Source organism: Stegodyphus dumicola, chromosome 2, assembly GCF_044657685.1.
Source record: "Stegodyphus dumicola isolate Sdum_Otavi_A_Nest chromosome 2, ASM4465768v1".
NCBI lineage: Eukaryota > Metazoa > Arthropoda > Arachnida > Araneae > Eresidae > Stegodyphus > Stegodyphus dumicola.
In genome coordinates, this window is record NC_140769.1 from 234,973,712 (window position 1) to 234,981,593 (window position 7,882).

Sequence of the window (7,882 nt, forward strand, 5' to 3'; positions counted from 1 at the left end):
TTTGGCAACAGTAAAAATATTGCTCTGTTCTATTCTTTTTTATTTTAAGAGTAATATATTTACGCTGTGGGTTTTTTTTTTTTTTTTTTTTTGAGTTATAAGAAGAAAAGGCATATTTTTCTGTTATTTAAAGATGCACATATTGAGTTTCGATGTGCTTACGTCTAATAAATGTGTTTTTTTTTTTTTTAACAAATTGGAGTTTTAATGAATCCTTATTGACTTGGAGTATTTTTGAGAGGCAATTATTTGTCACTAATAAGTCTTTTGAATCCTTAATTAGTTAGTATTTATAATCTTCATCAATTCTAGTCTACAGACGTTTAATTTGAAGCTCACTTACCAAAACGCTAAACCTTTCAGCCCATTAATTATAAAAATACAAGTTCAATCGTGTTCAAGTCTGAATTAAATTCACGCGGCAAGAGTCGAGCAAAATACCAATTTAAATGCTCTAAATGATTGACGATTTTAAAACTCAGTTCAGAACTAACTGCGTCTCAACACAATGCAGTCTCTTTTGTTTTTTTGCTTTTCAAATTAATTTAATTATCGTCTTCCAGAGTAAATGACATCAACAGAAAAATGAAAATGAAAGTGAACATCAGAAAATTTTTAATTACATAATAAATATCTAGCATTTACATTAAGATCTTCAAAATATATGGCTAGAGGTTTTACCTCCAGATTTCGGTATTTATTCTTAGGCATGTATTTCCACTTCTGAATTTTCTCAAAATAAGATAGATTATTTTATCAGAACAGGCTCGACATTATATGTAGGAGAATTGCAGAATTGCGTGTATACAAAATCTACTATCTTTTACGACCTCTTAGGTTAAAAATACAACTAAGAAAGTGCTTTTCTATAAGTAATATGATCAATACAAAAGATGTGATACCTACCTGCTTTCAAACTTCGAGAGGATGTTCGAAAAGGAATTCGCTGGTTTATATTACTTTTCGTTGCTTGCCGCCGATAAAACTTAAAGGTTTTTGGCTTACATTAAGAATAAATTACAAAATGAAAGTTGCTTTTTTCGGCTAATATATGAGAGTTATTGCAACCATTCTGGCAGTGCTGTCATATTAATATTTTCACAATTGTATCAAACCCTTGATCGAGGTTTCTGATAGATTAATATTTTTACTGATCGTAATTCCACAAAATTCTTTTTTTGATTTTATAACCATTGACATTAAGAAAGTTATTTCTTAAATAAACGAAGCCTAATCCATCAATATCCATTGCTTTAGCAACGTTCTGCGTAAGATGTAACCAAATGTGTAACGGAGGGAATTATTAGCATTTCAGTGTTTAAACTGATAATATTACCCCTCTTTCACTGCTAGTGATATTCACTTAAATCAATGTTTTTCAAATGAGGATTTTGGGGGGGGCTATCTTTTTGATGACCTGTGCTATCCGATTTGCAAAGATCATCAAAGTATGATCGATCCATGTCTTTGCTATCCGAGTCCCGTAATAAATAATAGTATTTTACATAAACTTCTCTATGTCCAGTGACAATACCCTTTTAATAATCATAAATATTCCATTACTGATTCTTTGTACAGGATCTTTTAAAAAAAAAAAGAATTTTTTAAATTTCTATAGGTTTCTTTCATCGTGGTAACGAACGAGTGCACTAGTGATTTTGGTTCTCCAGAATTACTTCTTGAATTATTTTTACATTTAAAGGAAAACGGCAATCGGACTGGAAAAACGAGAAATTAAGTATATATGGATATATGGTTATAGTAAAGTGTAGCGCACATCTGTTTTTTAACCATTGGCGATGTGGGCATCGTCCAGCCGCACTAATTATCCAGATAACTTATAAGTTATTTCTCCCACTTTCCTAGCGTGCCTTCGTGGTGTAGTGGTTCTGCACGCTGGGCCGGTATTCCAAAGGCCCGTGGTTCGATTCCCGGCGAAGGCGTTTGCTAGTTTCCATCACTCCTGCTTTAAAAAAATACCTAATGACTTTACAGTGGCGCCCGAACTAAAAGGGTTGTGGATGATGACTCTCCACACCCAGGATTTGGCGATTGGGTCCCCTAAAAAAAACCCAGTCGCCCTTTTAAAAGGGGAGTATATAATGTATTTCTTCCACTTTCATAGCATGCCTTCCTGGTGTAGCTGTTCTGCACGCTGGACCGGTATTCCAGAGGTCCGTGGTTCGATTCCCGGCGAAGGCGTTTGCTATTTTTTATCACTCCTGCTTGAAAAAATACCTGATGTCTCTACAAACTTCACTCCACAGAGCCTATAAAGGGAGCCTGCTAAGCATTGCTTGCAAAGCGCTGTATTTGGTGCTTTCCTCACCACGAGCACTTTCCCTTTTAGTAGGTAATTTTGGGTCATATAATAAATCTCCTCGCTTTTTTGCCACTAGATGGTGCTGATGCCTATATATCCGGCAACACTCACCCGATTGTCTCAAACGAACATGTGCTTAAAAGGTGGCATTCAGATTCCATTGTTTGTGAAAATAGTTTTCTAATTCGTTGCTTGTGTAAAAGGATATTTTGATTTGAAAATGAGTGAAATATCTGAAGAAATATGTCATGTGATGCTTTTTTACTATAAAGGTAAAAGCCTGCAAAAACATGCCGAAAAAGTTGTGAAGTGTATGGTGAGAATGCTGTGAATTGATGAAGGAAGGACCCAGGAGTGGTTTGCTCGATTCCGTTCTAGAAATTTTGATATCAAAGATGCACCTCGCTCTGGTCGGCCAGTCACTGAAAACGTCGATGAAATTTTGCAACTGGTGGGGCAAGACCGGCACATAAGCTGTCAGGAAATAGCAGAGGCACTAAACATCAACCACATGACAGTTTAGAATCATTTGTAAAAAGCAGGTTACAAAACGAAGCTGAATTTTTAGGTGCCACATAAATTGCAACTTGGCGAAACCATCATTTCGGTCCTGTATTGTGCGCAATTCGACCATTTGAACGAAGCAATATAGGAAAAGCGACCAGAATTGGCCAAGAGAAAGGAAGTTGTGTTCCATCATGACAATGCGCGGCCACACACATCTCTGATGACTTAGAACAAATTGGCGGAACTTGGTTCGGACGTTTTGATGCAACCACTATATGCCCCGAACCTTGCACCGTCTGACTACCATTTTCTTCGGTCTCTTCAAAACTTTCTTGATGGTAAAAAATTGACCAATCGAAGAGCCGCTGAAAATCACTCGCCCAAGTTTTTCGACGATAAACCACAAAAGTTCTACACCGATGGAATTATGAAGCTTTTCGAAAAATGGCAAAAGGTCATAGATAATAATAGCCAGATAGACAGAAAGAAGTACGGGGGCACCAAAACATCGCCACGGGCAAAACTGGTATCGCCTCACTGCACTAACCATCTATAGAAGTGCAGCCTGACGGATCACGCTAACGCCATGCTCGGGCATTTATTTACATTACAGCATTCATAATATACAGTTATATATTAATGGTGCATAATTTGCATTGCAGACAATATTGTCTAAGATATACTTTACACGGGTACTTTGCAGTTGGATTGATAAATACAATAATTTTAATAAGTTATTTACAGATGTATATACATATTTCTTTTGTGTTTCGGTTTGGAGCTTTATTGGCGAGTGGAAGTGATTATGGTACGTGGTTCGTTGTTTGTTTGATTTTTTGTTACACTCAAAGTTTATAAGTTCTCGGTATGTACTTGATTAAAACTGATTTTCAATAAAGAAAATTTTTGTTCAAAAATGTACGAAAAAAGCGCGGAGACTTTTTATACGGCCCAATAAATTTTTCTACCACTAGGCCAGATGTTTTAAAATTAAGTATAAAAAGACGTCTTCATAAATATAAAACATTTCTCGTAACATGCATATACCTACACATCTTTCTCTCTCTCTATATATATACATAAATACATATAAATGACTGTTTGTTTGTCTTTTATACAAATCTACAGTTTAATTCCGATCTCTATGAAACTTGCCCCACTCGAACTTTAAAACAAGAGGAAGCTCACTGTCTACATAATACGAGTATTTCTCAAAAACCAGCTCATGGGATCCTCACTTTTTATAAACTTATATTTTATGCTAATTTTGATTAAAAACTCCACGATTTAAAAGTTTGTGTTGCCACTCTGCAATGTGTAAGATATAATATGTTTCAAATTTAATCAGAAATCTCGGCGATATAAAAAATAGTGTAGCCTTTCCGGAAAACGTAATGATATTACTTTGTCTCGAATTTAATAAACAAACTCGGCTATGTAAGAGAAATGTGTTGCCACTGCCGAAATTAAAATATTTTAAAGTGTGTTATCGTTCAGCAAATGCATTTTCTTTTCTTTTTTAAAGTGATTTTGTAATAGTCGCCTCAAAGCATTACTTTCGCTGGGAAATTACTTATACCATCAAAACGAAATTCGACTACTCGATCTACACCTCAAGCACGAACGAAAATGGATCACGAGCTTCGGAAACAAAAGAGCAATGGGAAGGAAGATTGAAAAAACGCTCGAGTACGCAACTGGCTCAATACCGTTTGTCTGAAGCAGAAGAACAACGCGAAGCAAGTCTGCAAAACGCATTATTCCATTCAGATGAACACTGCACGTTGATTAAAATCTTGGTGCATTCCATTACAATGCTAATTATCATTACAGTCTTCATACAAGTGTGACTGTTGCGGAAATGGATAAATTATTATGCACGTATTGGAGAGCTGTCAAATTTTAATTGACGAGTGCCCAACGCATTCGAAGGCTAGCCAGTAATGGAAGGATATCTCCGTGCATGATTTTTTGGTACTTTTCCGTTTTTCCGGCGTCGGCGATAAAGTCGCCAATAATGGTACAACTGATGCCAAACGGAATATCTTCGCTGGTAACCTTTTATGCCTCATTTTCAAAACAAGTAGCAACCATTTCTTATCAGATTGGTTGTTTCTTTCAACACTGGCATACAATTACATAGAATTTTTACCAGATAGTTCAATTTTATGCCTTAAGGTCATTCGCGGTAATTAAGTCAATTAGGATGTAATCACATAGCTCATTCGAAGGCTAAAATATAGAAAAGGCAAAATCAAGGGTTAAATTCATTCATTCTAATGAGAATGCACCAGCGAAATAAAGCACCGCGGTTTTACATAATTTCTGAGTAAGCTATTCGTACGAATTGAAATAATTCTTGCATTTAAACTTGTATTCCAAATTGAGATTTGATATTTTTGTAGCGTAGTTTACGTGAGATGAGATCACTTGGGGTCACGTGATACGAATCAGCGAATCAGGATGTTGAACCATGAAAGCATACTAAATTCTTAATCTAATGTTATTTTACAAATTTATTGTCTTTATTTATTGGCTTTTTACAAAATTTTAGACGATATTAAAATGTTTATGCCTTCAAAATAAAAAATTCTTAGAACTAACATTTGTTAACATTTTTTATGTGTATACTGTATGTTGTCGCCAATAAAGTCTGCTTGGCGAGATTTGCACCGGTGAAACGGAAAAATACCGATTTTTTTTTATGAAATTATTCGATTCGATATGCATCACAAAACATGATTTTTTTAAATTATCCTACATCCGCATCATATAATGAAAGCTATAAAAGTCCCACTTGATGAGCCCATCTGCCAGACAGACGGCATTAGGTGAACTATTATAGATTAGGAACTTCAGCCACTCGACTACAGTTAAGTACTCATATACTTAGGAAGTACTTAGATATTCAAAATTTCCATATATTTAAGTATTACTTACCCAAGCATCTACAAAGAAGTATGTACTGTATACTCTGCAAAATATTTATTCTGTCTGCTTTTCTTAATACAAAGAATTTCAGTATCAGTTCTTTTCAACAGGTCTTCCTTTGCAGAATATCCTGAGTTAGACATCATTATTTGAGGTTCACATTTTCGTACTCAAACTGGAACTGTTCTTAGATTGAAACAATATTTTGTTCATATACTGTAACAAATTCACCACCTGTCTCACTAGCATTTCTCTTACTTTGAAATAAAAGATTATTACATGACGAAAATGAATTTTTGATCGTGCAGTTTTAATACTGCATTGAAAGAAAAATAATGCTACATTGCACGCAAAATTAACACAGTGTAAACAGGATTGGTTTTAATATGAGGTCGAACCAAGATCACTCCTTATCAGTGGAAATAATATAAAATAAAATAAAAATCTGTAAGGTTTGAGATTTTATAGCCTAAAAAGGTTTGCTAAGGATTTTACGCTTATCGCAGACTACCAGTCTGCTGTCATATTTATTCCTGGTAACCCATTATTTTTGTCTTTTTAGTTTTATTACTAAGTATTGTTTTCTTAGCACTTAACGCCACATACAATTCAAAAGCAAAATCACAAATCTTTTTTAAAGCGGAATATGTTTATAATTCCTGATGCAGTGTTATGTTGGCAAATATTTCAACTATTTTTTAAGCCTTTCCTCAAGGTAATATATCAGGGTTCAATTTCCTCAATAAGATGGCTTACAAAACCTTTTTTTCTGTCTTTTTATCATTAACCTTTTGAGTGTTAACTTTAATTATCACGTTCACTTACACCACATAAAATTCAATTCAACATCATAATCACAAAATGTTTTAAAATGGCATATCTTCAGAATTTCCGATAGAATGTTAGATGTTGCCGTTTATATTTTTATATTAACTGTATTATTACTTCAAAAATCAGCGATCGCACGACCAGCCGCCTAAACTTGTTACTTAAAAAAAGGTATATCGTCATTTCAAGGAGTTCATCTAACGTAATTTCATAAAAATATTGAATATTTCTAATTAGACATCTCATGACTTTAATGCATGTTTATTTAAATCAACACATTAAAAGGTCGACAAAAAAACATTCTTAACTGTGTTTGTTGCTTTTAAATCTCTAAGTTTATATTTATTAAGTAACCTTCCGGATTAAATTCAAAATGTTTGAACTTTTACTGAGTGGCAACACGCTGACACGTGGAAGATAAAAGAACGTTACTTCCGGGCGCAGCAACCCAACAACACAATTCTTTCATAGAGCTCTGAGTTTATTAAGTAAAACTGAAAGATAAATAGCTTACATTTTCCCGAATGGTAACAGTGTTGCACCCTGAAGATAAAGTTGTTTTATCTCGGGTAGGGTTGCCACTGCTCGCTTTCAAATCATTGAGATTGTTAGTCAAAAAATCCTTAAATGCTTACAAAATATGAAGCAAATAATAAACGAAATTCCAAATTCGAGCACATGTTCAGAGGCAGGACTGCGTTATTCAAAGTTTGATGGCTCTAAGTACCATAGTTTTTTTCTCATTGCGAGGAACATACATACATTCATGCAGATTCTTCATTATTTAATTCCTTAAAAAATAGGGCCCGCCAGCGACCGAGCAGTAAAGTACGCAACTTACGCAAAATTCCATTTCGAGACTATTGGCCCCCTTTTGGGCATAACAAAAAGTAGAGAGAAATGCGCTTTGATTACTAAAAAAACCTCAGAACTTTACGAATGACTCAATAGTATCCAAGTTTTTAATTGGATTTTCCTATAGCAACAATTTCTATATTGCAGTATGTAATGATGTAAAACAATTCTTAATGCATGCTTACATAAATTTTAACTTGAAGCAGCAAACATTTGTTGCTATAGAATATTATATAAGTATAAAAGGTAAACAGAAAATACTTTAAACCGTATTAAGAGTTGCTTTTACTTAGCAGAGGCTTTTATTAATGTTCATTTGCAATGATGTAAATAGTCAAACGAATTTTGAAAATTAGCACAATGCAGCAAGTAAATAATCTGCACATTCCTTTCATCTATTCTTGTTTGAACAAATGTTATTAGTAATACCAACTAAAA

The 7,882-nt window shown here is 34.2% G+C and overlaps 1 protein-coding gene across 3 annotated transcripts in view; it reads left to right on the top strand.

Moving 5' to 3' along the window:
- The window catches only part of LOC118190030 (sarcoplasmic calcium-binding protein 1-like), a 342,070-nt gene that overhangs the window by 242,636 nt on the left and 91,552 nt on the right, over positions 1-7,882 (top strand). The window lies entirely within an intron of this gene.